Source organism: Falco peregrinus, chromosome 2, assembly GCF_023634155.1.
Source record: "Falco peregrinus isolate bFalPer1 chromosome 2, bFalPer1.pri, whole genome shotgun sequence".
In the NCBI taxonomy this organism is placed as follows: domain Eukaryota; kingdom Metazoa; phylum Chordata; class Aves; order Falconiformes; family Falconidae; genus Falco; species Falco peregrinus.
Window position 1 is genome coordinate 93,302,218 of NC_073722.1, and position 23,201 is coordinate 93,325,418.

Sequence of the window (23,201 nt, forward strand, 5' to 3'; positions counted from 1 at the left end):
GAATGAAACCTCTTCGCTTCTTTCCTACTTTGCCAGTGTTTTTTTTCATAGAAGCCGCATTTGTGGCCAAATAATCCGTCACCAGCTTCTTTTTATTTTAGCTCACACTTCAATGTCTGCAATGCTTCATAAACAGAACATGAGATGAGACTGTTTTAATTAGCTGTGTCATAAAAATAAAATCTTTTGGTGTCTGGGGAAATAAATAAACAAATATGTACATATTGCTTTATCAAAAAGAGGGTCTCTGCATCACCAGCTTTATTACTGTTTAATAACATAAAAAAAAGAATCAATGTGGAAAGCCCTCTCTCAATGTGCAGAAGTAACCTCTAATAACAGGAAATCATTTAATGATCCTTTTAGCTGCACATGATAGAGAAAAAAAAGGCTTCTGGGGATATACCTCAATATTTCTACACACTCAAGGTTGCCAAAATGAAAGATCTCTGTCGTGCTGGAACAGCTTTAATAAGCTGAGTGATAGAAATTGTTTATTGATGATTCTGAATAAAATTATGATATATCTGTGGCATACACTGTTATTTTGTGCTGTATGTAAGCTGGTACTTAGTGGAGGGCACATATTTATTCTCATTTCCCGTTAATTTGGAGTCAACGGTAGCTACCAAAATTAACATTAGCATAGCATCTACAAATGATGATAAATAATCAAAAGCTCAAACTGTTTGATTTTCTCATAATTCTGAAATAAGTATTGTGTTACCTTTGTTATCTTGAAAATAATCAAGCATATGTAATGCATAACAACGGATTCTCTTATTTTCACAGCATGAAGTATCAACAGTAAAGAAAACCATGGTCAGCCTTTATTAATAATTTTCCTCAGATGAAGGAGAGCTAATCCATTGTTGGCAGCACACATACTTATTTTGCTTTACCAAGATTTGCCATTTTACTGGTAAGTGAAGCCTGAGAAAGAAGTGTTTAATTTGTTATGACAATCACAAAAATCTATCTTAATGATTACTGATAATGCTGTGATACACTTTTGTTTCTGCAGCAGTAACCTTGTCATTTTCTGTATTTTCATTTTCCTCACACAAATTTCTTCTCTTCAGACAAAAAGTTCTTCTCTTACAAGTTCCATGATAATTATATAAAATTAATTATGTTAAAATTATAATTATATTCTATAAAATTCTAATGCCATAATTTTAGCATTTGCATTTGTTCCATTTGCATACTGACTTATATCTGATTACCCACCTCAAGCAATTGAGAACCTACTTCCATATAAACTCCAGCAAGGCTTATGGAAATGACTGTTATATTTAGTGATCTATGGGAGAGCTTTTCAGTTGGGAAAACAGGAAGCTTCTTTCTTTTTAGGGGCACATTTTGACTTGCTGCCATCGCTCAAATGGTCACAATCCATGTGGGGTGCAGAAATGGCGCTGTGACTGAGTCATCGTTCTTGGCCACCCTGCCTGCCCTCCAGCCCTGAGTACACCGGCTGGTGGACCATGGAGACCTGCCTTGGCCAGCCAGTCTTTAACTATCATACATTTACAGATTTAAAAATTTCCATTGAGGAAAGATTAACTACATAGTGTTGTCTCAGCTACAGAGTATCTAAACACACATTTCAAACAGGTCATTATATCTCAGTGGAAACGGGAGTAATTTCTGGGATTCTGGAACTTCTCCAAGTAAGGTAGCAGCCCCTTGGGTCTCAAGATGCTGTGTAGATGCAGCTTCTCAGTATTTGAGATGAAGTATGCTGAACTTGATCCCAAAGTTTTGGGAAATAAGGCAGCTTCCAGGGAAGATAACTGCAGTCCAGCTCTAGAGCCCTCCCAGCCAGCCAGGATGGAGATTTCCAGGGCGCCAGGCTCTAATATTCAGGTCCCATCACAGTGAGATGACCTTGTATGATATCTCAAAGCCCTGTCCTACCCATTAGACTCACTAAATCCTCGCAACAAAATGTCAGAGTGTCCGGGTAGGCTGAACATTTGCTGTTTTGTCCCCACAGATCTGTCTGGGAGACTTTTCTTGTATGCATTTCCCCTGCTTGATTGACAAGTGCAGAAGCAGAGGCTGGGGATAATATCTGACAGGCAGTCTGGAACACAACACCATCTCTGTGACATTTTAGTGCAAGTGCACGAGGAACACCATCTTTGGCAGCACAAAAGGAGAAACTCCTTTTCCCTCTAACTTTGTGATTAGTTTCTGTTAAAAGACAAGGCTCCTCCAGGCTGAATTCTACACCTAGAGCAAGGTTTAATCAGTGGTGGGACCGCTTACTCTCCAGGCTTTGACTGATTGATATGGCCTTCCTGTAACTCGTGTAACATGAAATAAAGGTCATCTCTTATAAGAAGGAATAAACAATCACCTCAAGGAACAAATCAAAACCATCAGGGGTCTGTCTTTAAAACAAAGGACACTAAGCCAGCATAACTCTGGCTGTCACTTGAACAGTGCATGGTGGTTCCCCAAGAAGGACCCATCTGTGTGGACATGGCTTCTGCTCCCCTCTCTCCCAGCTGGGGCAAGTAGGTTTTGGAGTACTGGTAAAAGACACAGTTTCAGGGCTAACTTCTTCCCAGCCACCACGTGGGCACTGCTGGAGTGGTCCATAAGTGACCTGGCCACCTGCAGTATGCGTGCAAAAGGGCTGTCTTCAGGGATGTCCAGCATAGCCACATACCTGCAGCCTTCCTGCCACCCCAGCTCCTTCAAGCTCCTGCCTTCAGGAGCACCAAAAGATGTGATGTTACCTGGATTCACCTCTAGCCTCATAAAATTTGAAAGAAGCAGCCTTGAAAGGTTTATTCCAGCAAAGAAAAGCAGTAAGAGAGAGGCACAGCTGCAGCAGCCCAGCTTGATCAGATCTGGCACTCACCTACGTAGTGTGGGTACTAACGTGCGTAAATAGACTGAATACGGGGCTTCTGGGTATGCTGGGTACCTGTCTGGGCAGCCACCTTATCATGAAGTCTGTCTTACTGGTGGCGGATCCGCCAGCAAGATGACCCCGCGTCAAAGCTGGTGCAAGAGGACAACCCTTACACACCACTCCCCATCGGGTGAATGTCCCGCTCAGTCCAGCACCCAGCTCACACCCCCAGCCTGACAGATGTCACGCACATGAGAGAACATCAGGCTAGGAGAAAAAGCAGCTTCCTACTGCCAGGAGAAAAGCTGAAACATGAAAGCCAACGATCTCATCTGATGTGTTTTCAGATGGAGTCCTTATTGCCTGATTCCCACTGAAAAGTATGATTCCAAGAGTGTGTTTGTCCCACATCTCACCACAGTGAGCTCCTACGGCTTACAGTGTCTTGTGACTAAACAAACCATATTTCTGCTTTTTCATTTCTCAGCACAGTTACTTCTTGCTCTGACTTCTTTGTGTTAGGAGAGGGGATGACTGATCACCCATTTCATCTTCTCCAGAGCATTCATTGCTCCACAGCCTGGTACATGTCTATAGCAGCCTTGTCTTTGAACTGCACTGACCCACTCTTCCCCTGCTTGCCAACTTTCTAATGAACTTGGTTGCTTTCTCTGGATTTTTCTTCTACCGTTTTACCTGTGAATCCAGAATCAGGCAGCCTCTGGACACTGGTGCTGGCCAGTTTGGGACAGTAGCAATGGTTCACAGATGGCCCAGAAACCCTGGATGCACAGAAAAAAAGACATGGAAGGGAAAGAAATGTGTTTAGGTTCACAGAGGGGCTGTGAATTATGTTCAACATATAATGAATGTAGCAGCTTATCAGAAGGGGCCAACTCATTTTCCTAACAGCCTTTCTCCCTGCCTTGCTGGAATACATTCCACATTTCCATCACTGCTCTGTTTATGCTGGGTTATGTTCCAGGCAATAAATTGAACTCCTCCCTGTCCACTGTGACCACCTGAGCTGCTGCCCACTGTTCTCAGAGAGATTAGGGTGTGAGAAGAAATATTCCCTGCAATTTGTTCATTGTGTAAAATTGCTTTTATGCTGAGTGCAATGTGTTACAGGATAGCAAAGCTCCTGCAAAAGCACGACTCTCTTGACACGTTACCGCAGAAGGAGGTTAGGTGAGAAAAACGAGCTTTGCAGCCTTTTCTGATCACAAATGGGCAGTGGAGTCATTGGGGGTAGCAAGTGACTGCCCCAGCTTTTCAGGCACCTACTATGGGGCAGGGTTCTCCAGATCTGGGAATATCTGTGGGGATGGAGCTGTTGCTCACCACCTTTCCCTCAGGTAAAAAAGACTTGCTTCTGCATGCTGGCTTCAGACACTGCAAACTTTGCCTTTTAGTTTCTCCCCACTCAGGGTTACCTTGACCACATTTTTCCCCTTGCTGGGACTCATCATTCCCCCAGTGAATACAAGATGATCAGTCAGGGGGATGCCCAGTTGTCCTGAGATAGACGTATGGACTGTTATGTCCAAGGGCACAGGATTGGCACAGGTCAGTGTTCAGACTGGAAAAAGGTAAAAGGATGGTTTTCCCTCGCCTCGCCTGTGGTGGTGTCACCATGCTGGCTCACAGCTGACTTGAATGAACGTGCAAGTCATACACAAACATGCCAGAACATGACATGCAAGAGATGAGCAGCGTAGGGAGAGAGTTAGCAGTGTTTGTGTCTTCTTCCATTGCTTTTTTTGAGTAAACTTATGCAGGGATCAATGAGGATGCTCTGATACATGGTAAGATATTAACTGGGGGATTTATTCCTCCTAATTTTTAATGCCTCTGTTTGATCACATCTCTGTGGGCTCCCTTTATAGTACCTGGAGAGAAAGCAGCACTTTTGGGTGCTGTTTGCTGACCCATTTTAGACTTTAGGACCAGATTAATGGTGTCTTGGGCTCTGCTGCTTATACTGATGAGAGCTCCAGTGACTGCAGAGGGACACATGTAGCCAGATGAATCCCACTCCCCAGTAATAGCAGGGTGCAGGGGACATTATGTACTGATAAATAGCTAGACAGACGGTTAGATTTTCACCATTTTCTCAGAGTTATTACTTCATATTTTCAGCAGACAACATAGGTTACACCTGCTTCACATTGGAGTGTGTTGTTTACAGCCATAATGGATTAAATTTTAGCTCCAAATCTGTTGTATAAGAGCTACATCATGGCAACAGCCAGGAAATATTACAGAGCCATCAGCTGCATTGTGACCATGGCTGAAATTCAGTCACCCTTGGAGTGCAGCTATTTGACACTGTACAAAGCTGTGTTGTGGGAAGCAAATTAAGAAACAATTATTCCTTAATAATGTCTTCAGTTCAGGCTTTAGAGGAACTTAGGTGAGCTCAGTGTAATTACCTTTGCTGGAATTTGACCAGAACTTTCTTTCAGGGCAAGAAAGCTAATTTGTACAGAAAGCAAGACATTAGCTTTATGTTTCATTCCAAATTAAATAGTTGAGATCTCATCTCTGACACTGCCAGGAGAAGATTTTGCTTCCAGCAAGTCCAGACTGCGAGCACCAAGGGGAGCAGTTCTGCAGTCCTGGACACGAACATCTTGCAAACATTGTAGCTCGGGGAGCTGACAGCCAAACGGCACCATGTCTGCGTGGGTTAGTAGGGCCAGGGAGAAGCATGTGCAGTCAGAGGGTATGTGAGACCCCACAGTGTGCACTACAGGAGCAGGAGGGGCAGCTCCACACGTGGTGAACAGAAGGGCTATAATGGAAATTAATGGTGATGAGGGTCATCAAACACTGGGCCAGGCACACAGAGGGGCGGAGGGATCTCCATCCTTGGTGGTATTCAAACAGCAGCACAAGGCCCTAAGCAACCTGATGTTGGCCCTGCTTTGACCAGAGGTTGAACCAGAGTCTCTCGGAGGTCTCTTCTGACCTCAGATCCTACCTCCTGCTCTGAGGTAAGATGTCAGAAGAGCCACAGGGCTTTGAGCAGCCTGGTCTGGTGGAAGGTGATCCTGCCCATGGCAGGGACATTGGAACTAGATGATCTTTAAGGTCCCTTCCAACCCAAACGATTCTATGATTTTAAGAGCAATCCCCAGGTGGAGGATAAGACCAAGTATCAGTCAATGAGGCAGAGAGGACCCTGCAGCCATAAGGGCAGGGGATAAATCACCCAGGGAAATGGCAGGGTTTGTTAACGCGGAGGAGCAGTGAGGCCATGCATGTAGAGGCATCCACTCGCTCACCATCACAACAGAGAGGAACATGATGGAAAGGTCACTGGCTCAGAGCAGCCAGGAATACCAGAGACCATTCAAAGATAACAATTTCCCTTTCTGTTTGGATGGGTAACTCAGCTGCTGTTTGTCCTATTCCTGAGATATCCCTCTGACAGTACAGGCTCCTGACTACAGGTGCAAGAGAAAACAAATGTATAAAACTACTTTCGTTCACTATTTAAACATCATTTCTCACTGGAAGGCTGCCAGCATGCCTGGATTGTATGTGGTCTAAAGCTGTGGTCCCTTCTTTACAGCCTGTCATCTTCCAGCAGGCTTTGAACATGGATAACAAACAATGCCCATCTTTATTACTGCCTCTCTGGCCTTTTCCACCAAGAACTAGAGTCCAGGGAGTTACATCTGTCATTGCTGAAAACCATCAATGTCAAAAAAGAGAACACATCTTGTTTTGATCAAGTCCACGTCACAATTGTGGCAGGAGCTCCTAATGATCCAACACCAGCTGAGGGCCACTGTGTGGCTTGCATGGTCCAAGATCCTAAGGAGAGACGGTTTTCTTCTGTCCCATTACCCAACTGTCCCAACTCTATAGGCTGGGATAGCAACTGAGAGATCTTCCAGCACAGTTGCACAATACTTTGCATCAGCAAGTAAACCCAGCGCTTCGCTCTAAAGGCCACTGCGTGATTTACAGTGCTCAGCTTGCCCAAGCATGCTACCCACGCCACACATGTAACGCTACAGCTGCATTAGGTACACAGCTGGAACATCTGCTGAGAGCAGAGCTGCATCACTTCAAAACTCCAGCCAGAAGAGCTTGGGATCAGATCTCCAGCCGTGCAGCCCTGCCTTTTTAACACAAGCAAAAGAGCTTCATTTTATACAGTTAAGTGAGTTTACACACTAATGCTAACTGACTTCTCTAATGAAGTGCTGTCAGGGCTGCCAGGTTTGTGTTTGCTGGACACTTGTGCTCTCACTTCGCCATCGATCACTGAGCGCCTCGTTGCCACAGCAATAGGAAAAGGGGGAAGGAGCACGGAGAGAGGATGGCTGTACAAGGTCACATAAAGTCCATCTGCCCTAACATCCTGCCTTCCAACAACAACCCCCCAGACTGGGAGGAGAGCCATGTCCTGCTGCTGTCCTGCCTTCTGCAGTCTCCCATGGGCTGGTTTGAGAAAACAGAACAAATGCCTTTTTTTAAAAAAAAAAAATCTTTCTTCTTGCCTTTCTTAGAAAGCTTACTAGAAGAAGCACCTGACCCCATTTATCTCATTTGTAAAGCAGCTATCGCCTCTTTCTTTCAAGGTCCAACCTCTTCTTCCTATCCTATCCCACCCTCCTTCACCTGCAGTTTCAGGCTTTGTCCCCTCCCCATTTGAGGTCTCACTAAATTATGAGGCTGGCTGCGCTTTGCTAGATCTGATATGACCAGGCTGAATGAGGAGTGTTCCAGGGACTGTGGGACCTGCTTTCTCGCTCTTCCCTGTACCTGTCTCCAAGCAAGTGGCTCTGAGGCATGTCCAGAAGCTCCCTTGGTGCTTTCTAACAGAGCTTCCCTACCCAGCTGTCTATTTCTGGTGTTCCCCTTGTCTATCTCTTAGCCTGTCACCTTCACACCTTTTTCCAGTTTTTGTATTTCTCATAGTCACCTCTGCTTTCTGAAATCTCCTGAAATCCAATTGCTCCTCATACAGAAATCCTTCCATGACCTTGTTCACCCTGTTGTGCTTTTCTTCACCATTTCCAGCATTCCTGCATCTCCTGTTTCGGATGGGAGGGACCAGAACCACACACAGTATTTGGGTAGAGGTTCATCATGGGTTTACTGGTATCACATATATATTTTTATGTATCTATTCTCTCTTGTCCTATTAATTCCATAATTGTATTTGCTTTTTTCTGTACTGAGCTGATGTATTCATAGAACTAGCTGTTATAATCTCACTACCTCACTCCTGAATGACAGTAATCAACTGGAGCCATTGCTGAAGATGAATAATTAGTATTTCCCACCGCCCGGCACTTGACTTTACATTTATTTACATTAAACTTCACCTTCCATTTTATCACATTGTACTTCTATAATCCTTCTTCCTTGGTCCCCTGAGCAACAGTGCCTCAGCAGCAAACCATTCCCTAAGCACTTGTGCTCTTCTCCAGATTGTTTATGAGAAAGCTGAGCAGCACAGACCCCAGCACAGAAACCCAGGCAGTTCTCTGCAGGCTTCCCCCCACTGTGACACTGCTCATTTGCTCCTAACCCCCTTTCCTTTCTTTCAACCACATATTCATCCACGAGGACCTTCACCTTTCTTCCTATGGCAATGTAATTTCTCTAAAAGCCTCTTGTGAGGGACCTTACTGTGTGCTCTCCAGACTATGAGTGGACTGAATCAACCAGAGCTCCTCTAGGATGTGGCTGTGGGCTCCTCTGGTGGTGTTCAGGAGTGGTCTGACTTCCCCTGAGAAAAGCTGCACTGACTCTTTCCCAATACATTATCTTTAGTCACTTCCCTACAAATGCCTGAAGGCTCCAGTCTTTTAGTCTTGTTGTTAGCTAAACCAGAAAACCTGGAAAAAAAAATTATCTCTAATCCTGTGAAGGTTGTAAACAGCTATTTTGTCCTTGAGTTCCCTTAGGACTTGTGTGTGAACACTGTCTGATTCTGTGGAGGGTTCCTGCCATTTTATCATTTTGTTCTCTAGCTTTCCCGCTTGCAGTTCAGTTTAAGCTACATCCTCTGATAAATAGATCCAGCTGGGGGGGCTTATTTATTCTAAGACAACACCAGGGTCTCTTCAAATCCTCCTTGCCCTTTGCAGCTGATGAGCAGAGCGAATCCTACTGCAGCGATCAAAATGCAGCGCCAGACCTCCCATACCAGGCTCCAGCAGAAGCACTTTCTGTTCTGTACAACTTTGATGCAACACAACCAGAGGTTGAGGGCCTGAAAATTACACCGACTCAGGGTTCAGGGCTTGCAACACCCTGTGCCAGGTGTCTGTCAGAATAGCCCTGCCAGCCTGTGAAAGCCCATGAAACCTTTATGGTGCTGTATCTTATGATCCACCAATACCAGACGCAAATACTTTAGCCTCAGAAAAAACTCAGCATCCATTTTCTCCCCTTTGCCTCTTAGTCCTGTTAGATTAAGAGATGCCAGGCTGACAAATTACCATTGTATTAATCTAATATTGTGTGGAGGTTCATAAATACTTGACTACCACTATGGAGTCCATGTATCTCCCTGATGAATGGAGAGTTTCTGCTCCAAAAACTTGCCATCAGATCTTATGCTTTGAGAATGTAAATGAACACTAATGTAGCGTGCAGCAGGCTGGCTATGGTCAGTGGTTCAGTGACTGCCACAACACAGGTGACTTTGGAGGAGGGTTCATAATAGCTTCTGAGAATGGGTGACAGGGTTTAATCATACACAGTGACAGAAAGGTTAACTCCTGAAGTACTTAAAGAACAACTCTGAACAGGCCAAGCTGCAGGGAATTAAAGAATGGGATGAGAAAATCAGTGATGGAGAGGGGAATGCTCAAAGATGTTCCAGCAGCAGAGTGGCTGAAGGAGCTCACAGAGCTCATAGCACTGAGATTGTGGAACAAGGTAAAGGCAGTGGCCACCTGGGCACATCACATCCCGGGGCACATCCCTCAGTGGGTTATGAGATGATGGATGAAGGCGCGGCAGAGGGGGGAGTGCAGGGAAGAAGCCTTACTGTATCTGTCTTTCTCATGCAACATGTGCACAACCCTGTGAGCTAGCAGCATGCCAGCCAAGAACAGGAGAGAGCGTTCAGTATTTTGGATGACTAAACTCCTCTTGCCTTATGCTCACCCCCTCCCCACCTCAAGTTTTTTTATCCTTCTGCTATTTAGATCGCCCTCCTTCAGCCTCTGCTGCCCAGTCTCAATGTCAGGAGAGTCAGGATGAGCAAATGCAGCTGTAATGACAGAGTTAAGGATGGTAATATATTCCTCTTGTGTTAGCTTGCTTGCTGCCTTCTTATATTAATTAACTTTACTAAATCAAAAACCTCCTGGGAGAAGCCAAAAGTAATTGGACTGTTTCATTTGCTTTCTAGGAACTGTTTACTAACGCTAAAATCCCCCCAAATAGTCTAAAACGATGGATGAGAACAGTCTCCTTGACAGAAACAGCTGAATTTCAATAACCCATGTCTTCAAATCCACAGGACTGGCTCACCATGGGCTCTAGCCAGAGCAAGTGTCAAAGCCTTTTGGAGATACGGTGGAGCCAGGCAGAACTGTGCCTTGCTAAAGGAGACACTGACCTGCCCTTTAGCAGCACTGAATGATGCTCTGAATCAATTGTGTCTCATTTTCCTCCCATTTCATATGCTAATTCAATTTCCCCCTTAGTCTGTAAGAAGATGAGGTGACCTGGATGTCCTATTCCACACACAACAGCCCCTGGTCCTGCCCTGGGGCCAGTGCAGGCACCTTATGCCGTCAGATAAGACCCAGCCTGCCCAAATATTCCTACTCAGAAGGAGATGCTACTACTCAAAGGGTAAGATCTCCTTAACTTTTGCTTTCCAGGAGCTGAAGAGGTTCCTTCGTGGTGATGTTTCTGGAGTGGGTTAGCCAAGGTAGTGTTAAAACCAAAAGATTTTGTGAGTGTTACAACCTGTACCCTGAAAGCTGGGTTTTGTTCCCACACTTTGTCTAAACAGGTCTAAACACCTGGGGACCCCTCAATATAATTTAATTAAACCAGGAGACTTTTGCCCCTTTGTCCCAGACTGTAGACAGATCCTTTGTAGTTTCATTCCTTGCAAATTTGGGAGTAGGCTCTGTGCAACAATGCTCTTCCAGACAACAGTCAAGACATTCATGTGTGTGACATGCCATGAGGGATGCCAAATAAAACATACCCTGGAGATTTCTGGACAAGAAGACACTGTGCACCCTGCAGACGATGATCAAAATGGGCCATGCAAATATGATATATATGAACATGGATTTTTACTCAACTCACATGTCTGACAGAGTCACAGCATCCAGTTTTTAAAGGCTTGGTCTGGAGTCTTATGTTAGAATAAATAACCTCAAGTACTTTCAAAGCAAGACTTTGCACAGTCTACAAAGCAATTCTTGGAGACTATCACCACAACATCAAGTTCTGAAGGAGGAACTGATCAGGTTCAGCAGCTGCCATATGACCCAAGATGGGTCCATCAGGCCTTTGAACCTTGGATTCTTTCCCTTTTGTGGAGCTTTTATGGAGGACTTTCTCTCTGATACTGTTGTTTGCAAGATCTTGTCGGTCTTGGTCGTCCACAGAGCAGACTAGCTATGTGGTGATGCACAGCTCCAGCTGCAGTGGAGCGCCAAAGCCAAGAAAGGTGGATCTGCTAAAAAGAAAACACCTTTAATACAGGGATGGAAAGAGAAGGCAGCAACTGAGATGACAGCAAGGAAAAATTAAGGCAGGCAGTTAAGAATTTATATTAATAAAGCATGCTCTCTGAAAGGTAACATTTGAAGCTGCTGACTTTTCAATTTGTCCTTGCTGCATTAAAGGTATGATACAGTAATGCAACCAAAATGCTGCTTTGAAAATGTCTGAACAAGCTCCAATAAACATGGCAAGAGGCTATCCGGAGCTTCACTGAGAACACAGAGTGGAAAGCAGCTGAGAAGGGGTGAGAGGTCAGCAGTCTTGCAGGTACTAACTCTTGTTCCCCAAGCCTTTCCTACCATGGTGACAGCCAGCCAGCCTACGCACACCATCCTGCTGAGTCCTGCCCGTTGGAAGTGGAAAGCGATACTCTCCTTGCTGTTCCCTTTCTCCTGGAGTGGGGTTTTGTGAACGCAGGAGAAAGCCCAGCTCTCTCCTCACTTCCAGGGGTGCTGCAATGCTGAAAATGCTTTGAGAGCATCTGAGGTCCCATTACAATGGATGTTACGCCGCCACACATGAAGACACTTGTGCTTAGCCATAAATAAAGACACAAGAGAAAAGGCAGGCACAAGATGACAAGGAACCAAAGACAGAGGAAGCCCCAAAGCCCCATAGGGTGGAGAGTCAGTTTTCCAGACTTTTTGACAACTTTGCTGTTGCCACAGCCCTGTCCCTTGTCAGACACTGGGTAGAGTCAGCTGCGGTACCCATCTGAGATAAAGAAGCCTGCTTGCAGCAGGCAGGCAGCTTGGTGACTGCTGGAGCAAAGGCAGCGTGGAGGCTGCAATGGTCTTGTCCCCTAGTGCATCATATACCCTTCCTCTTGATTCTTTGTAGGCACTTCAGAGACATCAGTGTCCCACATTTGCTCTGCTGTCTCCATATGCTTTTTCCTAACGCTGCTGGCCCACATGGCTATTCCTTAGGTCCTATCTCTGTGTTTTATTTTTTCTAGTTAGTGCAATATAGGGGTATAGCCCATCTCCGGTCTTTCCCTGCAAATGCTGAAGAGAAGTTCAAAGAAGCCAGTACTTCCAGTACTGAACACAGCAGGCTACAGAAGTGCTGCGTATGCCTGAAAAGACACCTCATTATTTTAACTGCAACTGAATTAATAGGGAACTCAGGAGTTCAATGGATAAGCACACAGGTACTAACCAGCAGGAGCGATGATGGTAATCCTTCAAAGGACAACAAAGAGATACAAAAGACACCTTAGATATTGCGTGGTGAAAGATATGCAGGACAGAAAATATCTAAATATAGCTTCTAAAAGTAACTACAATGTTAGTGTGTGTTCAGCGTATGGATAAAATCATTAACCAATTGAAATGAACATAACAACCCATGATGGATGATAATAGCCATTATGAATGCATAATTCAGTATATAAGGGACCAGTTCAGTATCTCTAATAAGGAACCTTAGCTCAGTCTCATTGGATTTAGACTGCTGGGAAGCTGGACCACACTATGCACTGCTTGTGTTCTGATACACTGGTCCTGCTGCAAAGGGCCTGGGGGTTATAATGCATGCCAGAGCAAGTATGAACCATCAGTGTGTTTTTTATTGCAATTAAACCAAACTGTACCCTGGGCTACGTTTCGGAGAAGAGTGGCTGGCATACTGAGGGAGAGTTATGGCCCTTTACTCAGCATGGGGCAAAGCACGGCTGCAATACTATGTCCAACTTTGAGCTCCCCCAGTTCAAGAGATGCTGAGAAACTGTGAAGGATCTACTGGAGACCTATCAAGGTAGCCCAGGGCTTGGAGCACATGTCTTACAAGGAGACACTGAGGAGCTGGGGTGGTTTTATGCAATGAATAGGAGGTGCAGGTGTATAGTCCATTAGCTGCCTACAACTACTTGAAGGAGAGTTACAGAAATGGTAGAGTCAAACTCTTCTTGCCACAATACAGGTTTCTAGAACTCTAGCAGCTAGTGGACCCTAGCCTCCCACATACAGGATGATTTTTGTTACAACCATTCATGCCCAGTTAGGAAATTAAAATACGTAAGAATGTTTAGGCAGAAATAAATCACATAACATGCATAAGTCAACTCTGTTAGTAGCTATATGTGCAACAGAAGACAAGGAATCTGGGGATTTATGAAACCCTAAAGAATCCCCCGCAGCTCCCTCCTTTTCCTTCCCACCTCCTCTTGATTTGAGACTAGAATAAATAAAGCAAGGCACTCACCAGAGCCACTTATTTATCATGAAGCCAGCTGTCCTAGAGATGTTGCTGGGGACTTTGGCTGAGAAAGGCTGTTTGGGAGGTCTTGCCCCAAGGCTTGAAGCTTTTGCCAGGATCATTTTCATTACACAAAGTCTAACTCCAAGTCTAGGTGTCCCACAGGCTGTGAGTGGCAGTATGGTGACTTACAGCTAAGACCTGGGGCAGATCCTCACAGTGTGAATGCGTTGGGTCCATCATCTGAACTTCAACAAGCTCTGCTCCATACCTCTAAGTGAGACATCTAAATAGCTAGTGTGTAGAAGAAAGAAGGCAGTGGGTTGATTAACATTGATAATATGCAGCTGTGGGTTTGCTTCGAAGGCAGTGGGTTGATTGCCATGGACGATGTGCAGCTGTAGCTCATCCCTGCTAAGTGGTTAAATAGCCCTGAGGAGCATGGGAGAAGAGGTTGGATAGAGGAGGAGCTGGGAGAAGGAAGAACCCAGATATAGCAGAGATGAGGATTGTAGTCTGGCCTCTGGAGGATGGAGAAACAGCATGGCCAGTAGAGTTTGACCTATGTAAAGCTTTGTTGCAGTTTGCTAAATTGCTTGTGCTGTGACACTAGTGGACATATGTTTATCAGCCTCTCAGCTCCTGCCACCTTCTGGTATTGATTACAGGAAATCCTGTAAGCAGCAAACCTCTTACCTTCCCTCCTTCGCTGGCACAGTCTGACCAGCATCTCCTCTGGCTCTCTTGTGAGCAGCTCAAGGGTAAGGACTGAGATGCCTAATTCAGGAAAGGAATATAACACAATAATGAACAGGGAGAGTAATGGGAAAAGGAACCAACAAGTGTAAAAGAATGGCAGGAACAGACACACAACAACAAGGCCCAAGTGCTGGCATGGGTGTTTACAGCCTATGGTCCTCAGGTCCAGCAGCACACAGCTGGATGAAGCGTATGAGGCATTTGGGCTTCCCTGAGCCCCCACTGTTCCATAAAACCATCTTTGCATGAGCCTGGGGTGCTGCTGGCTCGCTGCTCTGCTCGTGTCCCAAAGGGTGGTGAGCAGTGTGAGCCATCCTGTTTGGATGGGAGCTCGTTGGGCTTCAGAAGAATTACAGCTTCTTCCCAGCCACAGGTCTGAACATTTGGGGATTAGGGACCCAGAGGTAAGCGCCAGTCCGGCAGTATGGATGATACTGTGACTCCTTCTTCTTCTTCTAGAGAACATTGTCAATGATCAGTGGAGGTGCTGCAGCTCCAGGCAGCAGAGCACTGCATTACCGCGCAAGTTTCCTTTAGTGTGTGAATATATTTCTTTGTACTTCGGGAGCTTGTTCTGCAGTTTGTGACTGTGCCTTGCTGGTTGTGAGTAATTTATGTATTTATTGTGCCCCCTGGCAGTGCTGTTTTACTAAAGCTGTCTCTTTTTTTATGTTGCTCTTTTATCCCTCTGGGAATAGGGCTTATATATCTTTAAAGAAAACTGAATTATTTCATATTTCTTAAATGGGATTTTAAGTGGAATAATGCAGATGAAGGGCAGCACACAAACACAATAATGCTTTGTATCTTAAATAAAAAAATACCTTTCTCAGGAAGGCATGCAGCGGTGATTTTTCTCTTGGGCTTTCCACAGAAAGTGCTAGCTGTTAAAGGACTTTTCTATATGTCTCTAACCAATTCAGAGCACATTTTTCCAGTTCTGCTCTGTACTAAAGAGGAAAGCTTTTATCAGGTGTCTTTTGTGTATCCAGACAGTTTTTCTAGGTGCTAAGCAAGGCTTAAGAAGAGGCTGGAGTCTTTTCAGATGCAAAGGGAGGGACGGGAGAGCATGGGTGCTCCCAGACACTGATCCTGGCAAAGTCAGAGAGTAAATGAGATCCATGTTACACTTGGGGAGGATCTTGCTGCCCCTGGGTCACTCAGCTGCCTGACCTCACTCCTTCTCTCCAGGTTTAGCTGCCTCCTGACAAAAGGTTTTAAGCCTTTCCCTGGTGATGCCAGGAGCCTATAAGGAACGCTGCAGAAATTTTGCTGTTGTTGCTATTTATAATGCCTGTGTAATGGAGGGAGTGCAGGCGGCTTTGCAGAGATCTCTAAAATCACTGCCATTCTGTGCAGAGCAAGGGGAAGCAGTTTTTACAAGATGACATGACAAGCTGAGGGTGCAGCTGGGATCAGAGCCCACTGCAGCATCCTTCCCTCAGTCACAACGTGCCCACGGTGCTCTGTGCACGGAGAGTCAGCCCCCTCCTCTGCCAGCTCTGCTGTCTGGTGAACAGATCAAGCTAGAAAATTGGAATGGTGACTTTCAAGCAAAGTGCAGGAAGAGGAGCAATTCTTCTGAGCCCAACTTAGCTGTGTTGGTTTTAGAGAAAGGCAGCTGTTCCCCGTGGAGCAGTGGGTACTACGAGGGAAGTTGTATTTGCAGGGGAAAAGTGAGCACTGGTCGTGCTGCCTCTGTGCCCTCTTGCCTGGCAGGAGTAGAGGAGGGATTCCTGCTCCCCGACAGCCTGGGGGCTACAAAGCAGGTACCTTCAGGGGAGTGGCTGATCCTGGGTCCTGGTATGGTCCTTGGGAGAAGCCCATGTTTCTGAGGAGTCTCACCCTGTTACTGGGCTTTGAGCATCCACTGCCTCACCTCAGACATGATTCTCTCTCAGCATCACCACAGCACAGATGTGAGGATCTGCCCTGAAAGAGGAGTTTCCACCCACTTCATGGTACTGCTCCCTTCCTCCCTCCAGCCTCATCTCAGTTCCTCTTTGTTAAAAATGACTCCTTTGAACTAAACAACAGCCCTCTACTTCTTCCACTTAATTTTAGCTCTAAACTGACTGGTGGAGCAGGCCAAGATCCCTCACCCCTCCTGAGGGTACAGATATATCTCTGAACTGTCATTAAAGGACAGAAGAAGGGCTTTGAAAATTGTCTTGGGCAGAGCTGCTGAGTGCCTCCTGCTCCTGACCTGGCTCTGCACTTCCCCTTCCCTGCTTCATGCACAGGGAAGGACTCGGGCAGTTCCCCTTCAGCTTGACGTGGGGAGAGGGGGCAAAGTGGGGACCCTGGAGCATTCAGGCATCAGCTGCTGGCGGGCACTGAGGGAGACAGGGCAGTGGTGGTGCAAGGATGCTGGCTGAGTCATGCAGCCCCATGGTCACTGGGTTCAAACCAGCCACTGCTGCAGCTAGCCCACCATCTAACTCACAGCAGGGCCCATAATCACATTTTGGAGAGGGTGGTGTGCTCTGTAGTGAGCACAGCACTGAGCTGTACAGGACCAGCACAAAATGAAGATGGAAAACCAATATCGAATGGCCCAGACTGCACCCAGAGGCTCTGGCTGCAATCACAGCACCACAACCTTGTTTCCAGCACACGTGATGTGGAACATCGACAGTGCAGTAACACAAAACCATCCTTTCGATCATGCTGCTGCCCTCGACATTCACATTTGTCAGCGCAGGGATCACAGGGAGAGGGACCGGTGGAGCCTGCTGTAACCATGGCAGTGTCTCAGCCCAGCTAGCTCCCTCCTTCCAGCACATCCCCCAGAGAAATGACCCAGGCACCAGCAAAAAAACCATCTCACTGCCCAGGAGCCCCCTTGCCGTGCATGAAACCCCAACACCTTCCCGGCCCCATTGAGACACCCCTGTTCACCCTTACTGTGGCTACAAGCAGGCAGGCAGTGGAGGTCCAGTGCTGCAGACCCCTGAAAGGGAACTCCCCAGAGCTAATTCTGTTGTCTGCTGCCTTTTAACACCTCCTCATGCCAGCTGCTGCCTTACTCTGTCCCTCTCAATCATGCTGAGCCGTCCTGGCCCCTTCTGATCCTGTCTTACTCAGGCGGGTAATCCACAGGAGCCCTTTCCATGCCTTGGAGCTGTGCCTCTGAGGAGGGGGTTGTTGGACTTGGCTGCAGTCCTCAGTGGGAACAGTATGAAGCTGGTTTTCAACTCTCTCTCACATCACAGACTTGACTCAGGGTCTCAAAGTCTGGGGCAGCCCTGACACCATCCACTGTGCAACATCCATGAATCTATGACAAGCCTAAGGACTGAGCAAGAAAGATGGGGAGAGGGGAGAAGGCATCTGGAAATGGAGGACTCTAGCAAAGGAGGGTTCTTGGTGTGGAGGCAAGTCCACAGTGCCAGTGTCTCCAGGGTGATTTGCGCTCATCACCAGCAGCCTGACCTTTGCCTCCTGTGTAATTATTAAAAATAAACCCTGGGTAGCAGTAAGACCAATGCTCTCCTGCCCTTTGGCATGGTAAGGAAATTAATCTGTAGGCAACCATCAAGTTGAGGTCCATCTTCTGGATGTGCTTCAATGTCAGCGAGAACAGATACATGGAACCTGCTGCTCTTTGCCCTGTTTACTTGGGCAGGATCCCAACTTTTTGGCTCAGGTAGTCCTTCTGTCTTGCAACTCTTCTGGCCAGGAGGAACTAACACCAGGAGAGGGACCCTTGCTGGCTGAATCCCTTCTGTTGGTGGTGTCCTGGGCCTTGGTTTTGGTCCAGTGGACTGGAGAGCCTGAGCCAACGGTGGTCACGTCAGTCAAGCATCTCTCTCTTCTGTATCAATCCTCAGCACCAAGCTGTAGGTGGCCCTGCCTGCGTAATGTGGTTAGACAAGATGAACTGCAGACGTGCCTGCCAACCTCAGCCAGGTGGTCATGTCCTCCTGGGCAGGCAGCTCTGTGGTGGAGGCATTTTATTGCCTATTCATTTCTGGAGTAGTCTGCCCATTAGAGAGTTATTATCACTGAGACCTAAAATTTGGGGATTGAACCGAAAGAGAATGAGATGTTCAGTCACAGCTCAGAAAACAGGATGACAAGCAGAGTCCCAGAGACACTGACACAACGTGGGAGGTGCGGCACTAGGGAAGTACCAAATTTCTTTGCTGGAGAGCAAGCACAAGTTCACCAGCCTGCAAACTTCAACAGTCTTCTCTCATATCTCCCCATAATTTATCACCCTGGTAAGCAGGACTAAATCAGAGCTACAGCAACACTTAGCGCTCAACAGCGCCTTCAATCAGAGAGCTCAAAGCTCTATGTAGCATGCAATTAACCTTCCAGCTACTAAAGTAAATTACCACACAAGGTGAAGAACAAATCAGAACCTTGCCTCAAAGAATGAGGTCTGCATTCTGCCCTCTTGTTGGTGCTCAGCCTGACTCCATGTTCATTTCACTGGAGCATAAATAAGGAATAAGTGCATAAAGGAGGGCAGGAACGGCAGGCAGCATCATGCATTCCAGTGCACAGGGCATTAGGGAGGGAGGGAGGGAGGCTGGGCACTGCCTCAGGCACACCACTGCTGCCTCCTCCCTGAGCAGGCAGAGGCATCACCCTCCTCTTCCATTTCTGCGGTTTTTCAGAAAGTGAGCTGGGACCATGTTTGAGCCTGCAAGGTGCCAGATCTTTTCAGCTAAAGAGGGTGCAGTATTTTCAGGGAATGTATACATAACCTGATGAACGTACGTGAAAAAATCATATTTTTATTTTTATCCCCACTTACCTACTCTAGATCTCTTTTACCAAACCCCAGGGCAGTGAGTGCTTTCAGTGCCAGCATCTGCAGCTCTGGTGGGACACACTGGGACCACACATAGCCATGCATCACTTCTCTGACTCGCAGAAAGACAAAGCCAATTTGACAACAGTTTTCATTCACAGGAATTGAGTCCAGTGACACCTGGTCTGTACTATTTGATTTACATGCTTCATAATCACTTTGCTTTTTACAGTAGTACGAGACGGCACCAGACCAAGTGCTGTTTATCGCACATTCATCCTGCTCATGCCCTTTCCCTCTTCTGTCCCTGGTAGAGGACATCTGAGTTCAGTGCTGTGTTATTCTGACTTCACGCTGCTGACATCTTTGGAGTTGAAACAGCATCACAACGGTGTCACAGAGCAGCAAGTCAGACCTAGTGACTCACCATTTCCATAGCACACTCCTGTAAAAATGGTTCTCCTTGTTAATCTTGCTCTCTGTTTTGGCTGCTTTAAGACACAGCTTCTTTCACAGCCATGCTGCAGAAGCAATTCCGTTAACTCAGTCTGGTTGCTCCCATGGACTCTGAACCCTAAGCCAAGTATCAGCAAGGATGGACAGCAAGAGAGAAGACGCCCAGAAGTTAATGGACAGATAGGACACAGGTGGCTGTGCCCAGCACTATGATTCCCATGTACAGAGCTGTTTGTACAGGCCAAGTGACCATCTTCATCCTCCAACACCATTATACTGAAACCAGCAAATAAACAAAGCTGATTTATGTATTTATGCAACTTTGCAGGTATTGGAGTTTTCAAATAGAGGGGGTTTTACCTCTCATTCTTTGAAGAATTTACTAAAAATCAAGGTTATGCTAGCTGAAACTCTGATACCTGGGCACAGACCCCAGGCAGGTGACAAAGCTGGTATCAGACCCCAGGCAGAGCCCTGGGTCTGCCAACATGTCGTGTGCCAAACAGGGACATTTCTGAGCAAGAAATGGAAAGGGAATAAATGGAGAAGTGAAGAAAGAATACCATTCACAGATTTATGAATGATTCCCACATCCTTAGGAGAAGATTGTGGTGTCTCAGAAGCACGAGCCTAGCAGGTTTTACTGCACTCAGTTGTAATCTGTGGCAGAGGTGGGTCGTCCCATGCGGCTTCAGTGGTGGGACAGTCACCGAGTCACAGTAAATAGGTCTGGAAGAAACTGCCTGGTGGCATTTAGCTCTTCCCCTGCCACAAGCCAAGATAATCCCATCATAGTCAGCTCAAACCTTTGCATCAACACCTCCAGTGAAAAAGATCACATCAATTCCCAAAGGAAAATGCTCCGTTCTCTTTCATCACTGGAATTTTTTTTTAATACCTACTCATAATACATCCATTGCCAGAAACTCCATGCCTTCCTTTATTTTTCTAAACTTAAATGACAAGATATTTTTTCATCTCTGCAGCTACCTTTAGTGCAATTACAACTGGCATCATGTCTCCATTCTGTCACCCGTTTCCTTTCAGTGATGACGATTCTTATTTTCTTCAAAGTTCATGTTTTCTAGACTGATGATCATTCCCACTTCTGCATCTCCAAACTCATCCACCTCCTTCTTGAATTGAAACAGAATTGAAACATCAAGACTCAGGTTTCCAGGCAAAGGCTCAGGTGTGTTGAGCAGGGCAGTCACCAGTGTTGGAGACCACGCTCGTGTCCCCCATCCTGAACGGTGCCTGTCTTTCCCCACCACAATGTAACATTGTGAACCTCTCTGCTGTGCTCCCAGCTGCCTGTGACCCTGGGACACTGCTGGGCATTCCCTTCCCTGTCTCCAGGCAGCTGATTTTTTCCTCTTTTTTGAAATCATGACACGTGACATCCATCACTGCTCACCTGAGCATAAGTCCTGTTTTGCTGCCATGAAAGGATATTAAATTGATTTTATGTGATTTGTTCTTGACAAATCAAACTTGGCTGTAATTCCCTGGCTTGTTATCTCACAGGTGCTCACAAGTGCTTTTCCTGATAGTATGTTCCCGTTCTTTTCCAGGTATTTCAGGCAGCTTGGCTGGTCGATAGATCCCCATTTCATCCTTCCTTTTTAAAAGATGGGCTTTGCATTTATTTTTCCAGACCTCCAAAATTTTATCCATTCTCCACACACTTTCAAAGATAAAAGCCAGCTGCTCTGAGACTGATTCAGCTGCCTTTAAGCACCATACAGTGAATGCTGGCAGGCCCAGGCAATTTGAGCCCCTCTAATGTACCTAAGTGCTTTCTTACCCATTCTTCTGCTGTTGCAGAGTGAATTCTTGCCCCTTTGTCACCCTAGCATTTTTATTAACTGTATCATTGTCATCAACCCTTTTAGTGAAGGCTGAAACAACAGCAGGATAAATTCCCTTTGCCTGGGGCATCATCAGTCAAGATTTCTTCACCTCCTTGGAGTAGCAGAGGGCCAGAGAAGAGTCTCTTTTGTCTTTTTCTCATTACTTATTTCATTATAGAAAGTTTCCTCATTACTCTTTTTGTCCCTCACTAGTTGTATTTCCTTTTGTGCCCTTATTGTTTTGATTCCTCCTCTACTCCTTTTTTGTTCCTGCCCTTAGCAACCTGACTGAGGTCACCTCGTGAAAGGGCCTCTTGCAAAGCTCAAGCTCGCCTGAGAGTCCCAGCCTGCACAAAGCAACACCCAGCTGCGAGCTGCGTGCAGTCCTGGGTGGCAGAGACGTGCTGCTCTCAGACAGCAGAACCCAGCACACCAGGAGGTCACAGCCCGAGGACATCAGAGCAGCCTCCAGACAAACCGGAACGCTGCCTACGCAGAGCCCACCCTTGGCTCCCTGCGCCTTGTAAACTCGCAAGTGCAATGCACTCAGGAAAAAGAAGACATGGTGCAAGTGGAAGCTGTGACCCCATCAATACTTTCTTCTTCCTGGGTGTCTTGTCTCCAGCATCGCTTTATCTACCTCTGAGCTCCAAACTGGGAACGCAGGCCTCAATTATCCGTCTCCCATGGGATACAAACTGAGCAAACACCCTTTCTCCCATGGTCCTAAGACAGCACATTTCTTCAGCATTGCCTTGGGCAGCTTTTTTGTATGTCATACTTAGATCTAGTTTTGCTCCCCCCCCCCCCCCCCCCCCCCCCGAGAATGCACATGAACAGGGCCCAGCACCTTGGTCGACATAGAGCCTGATCTGCACGTGAAAGGTATGCTGCTATGAACGCAATTTAACCCAGCACAGCTAAAATTATGCCGGTCCCAAGATAAATGCCCCTATTTTGATAACAAGAAATGGTAACAGGCATGGGCTAAAGACACAGTAGTTAATTTTACAATAAGCCAGAAGGATTCTCTGCAGGCTTGACTTGAGTCTAAAAGCAATGTTAAACCAATGCAATGTTTTCACATGCTGGTGATGGCAGGACACGTATATAATCTATGGGGCAGATGAGGTCTCCCTAGCCCCTGCTGACTGTCCCCTGGCTCCAGGAGTTTATGAGCTTACAAGGGATGTGGTGCTTTTTCATCCCTGCAGAGACCTTGGGATCCAGCTCTGCACAAGGTTTCTGTGCTCTGCGACACTTCTATTAATCACCATCTCAGTCAATTATTTATCGGTCCCTGTAAGTTGTACTCTGTCATAGGCTGAGCTGGAGCAGCTTGTGCTTCCAGACAGGCTGTAATGTATGTGGCTATCTTTGGAGCTCATCCCCACCTTTGTGACTCTGACGGAATAGATTAAGGGTACTTGTCACACCACTGCCAGTGCAGTCCAGAGCCACTCTTGCTGTCCCTGCATCACTCCTAGGAAAGAGGACAAAAAGTGGCATTTGCTATGGGTTTAAAAGTCATTGACTGCTTGTATTCCTGGCAGGGTAGGAGATGGAATAA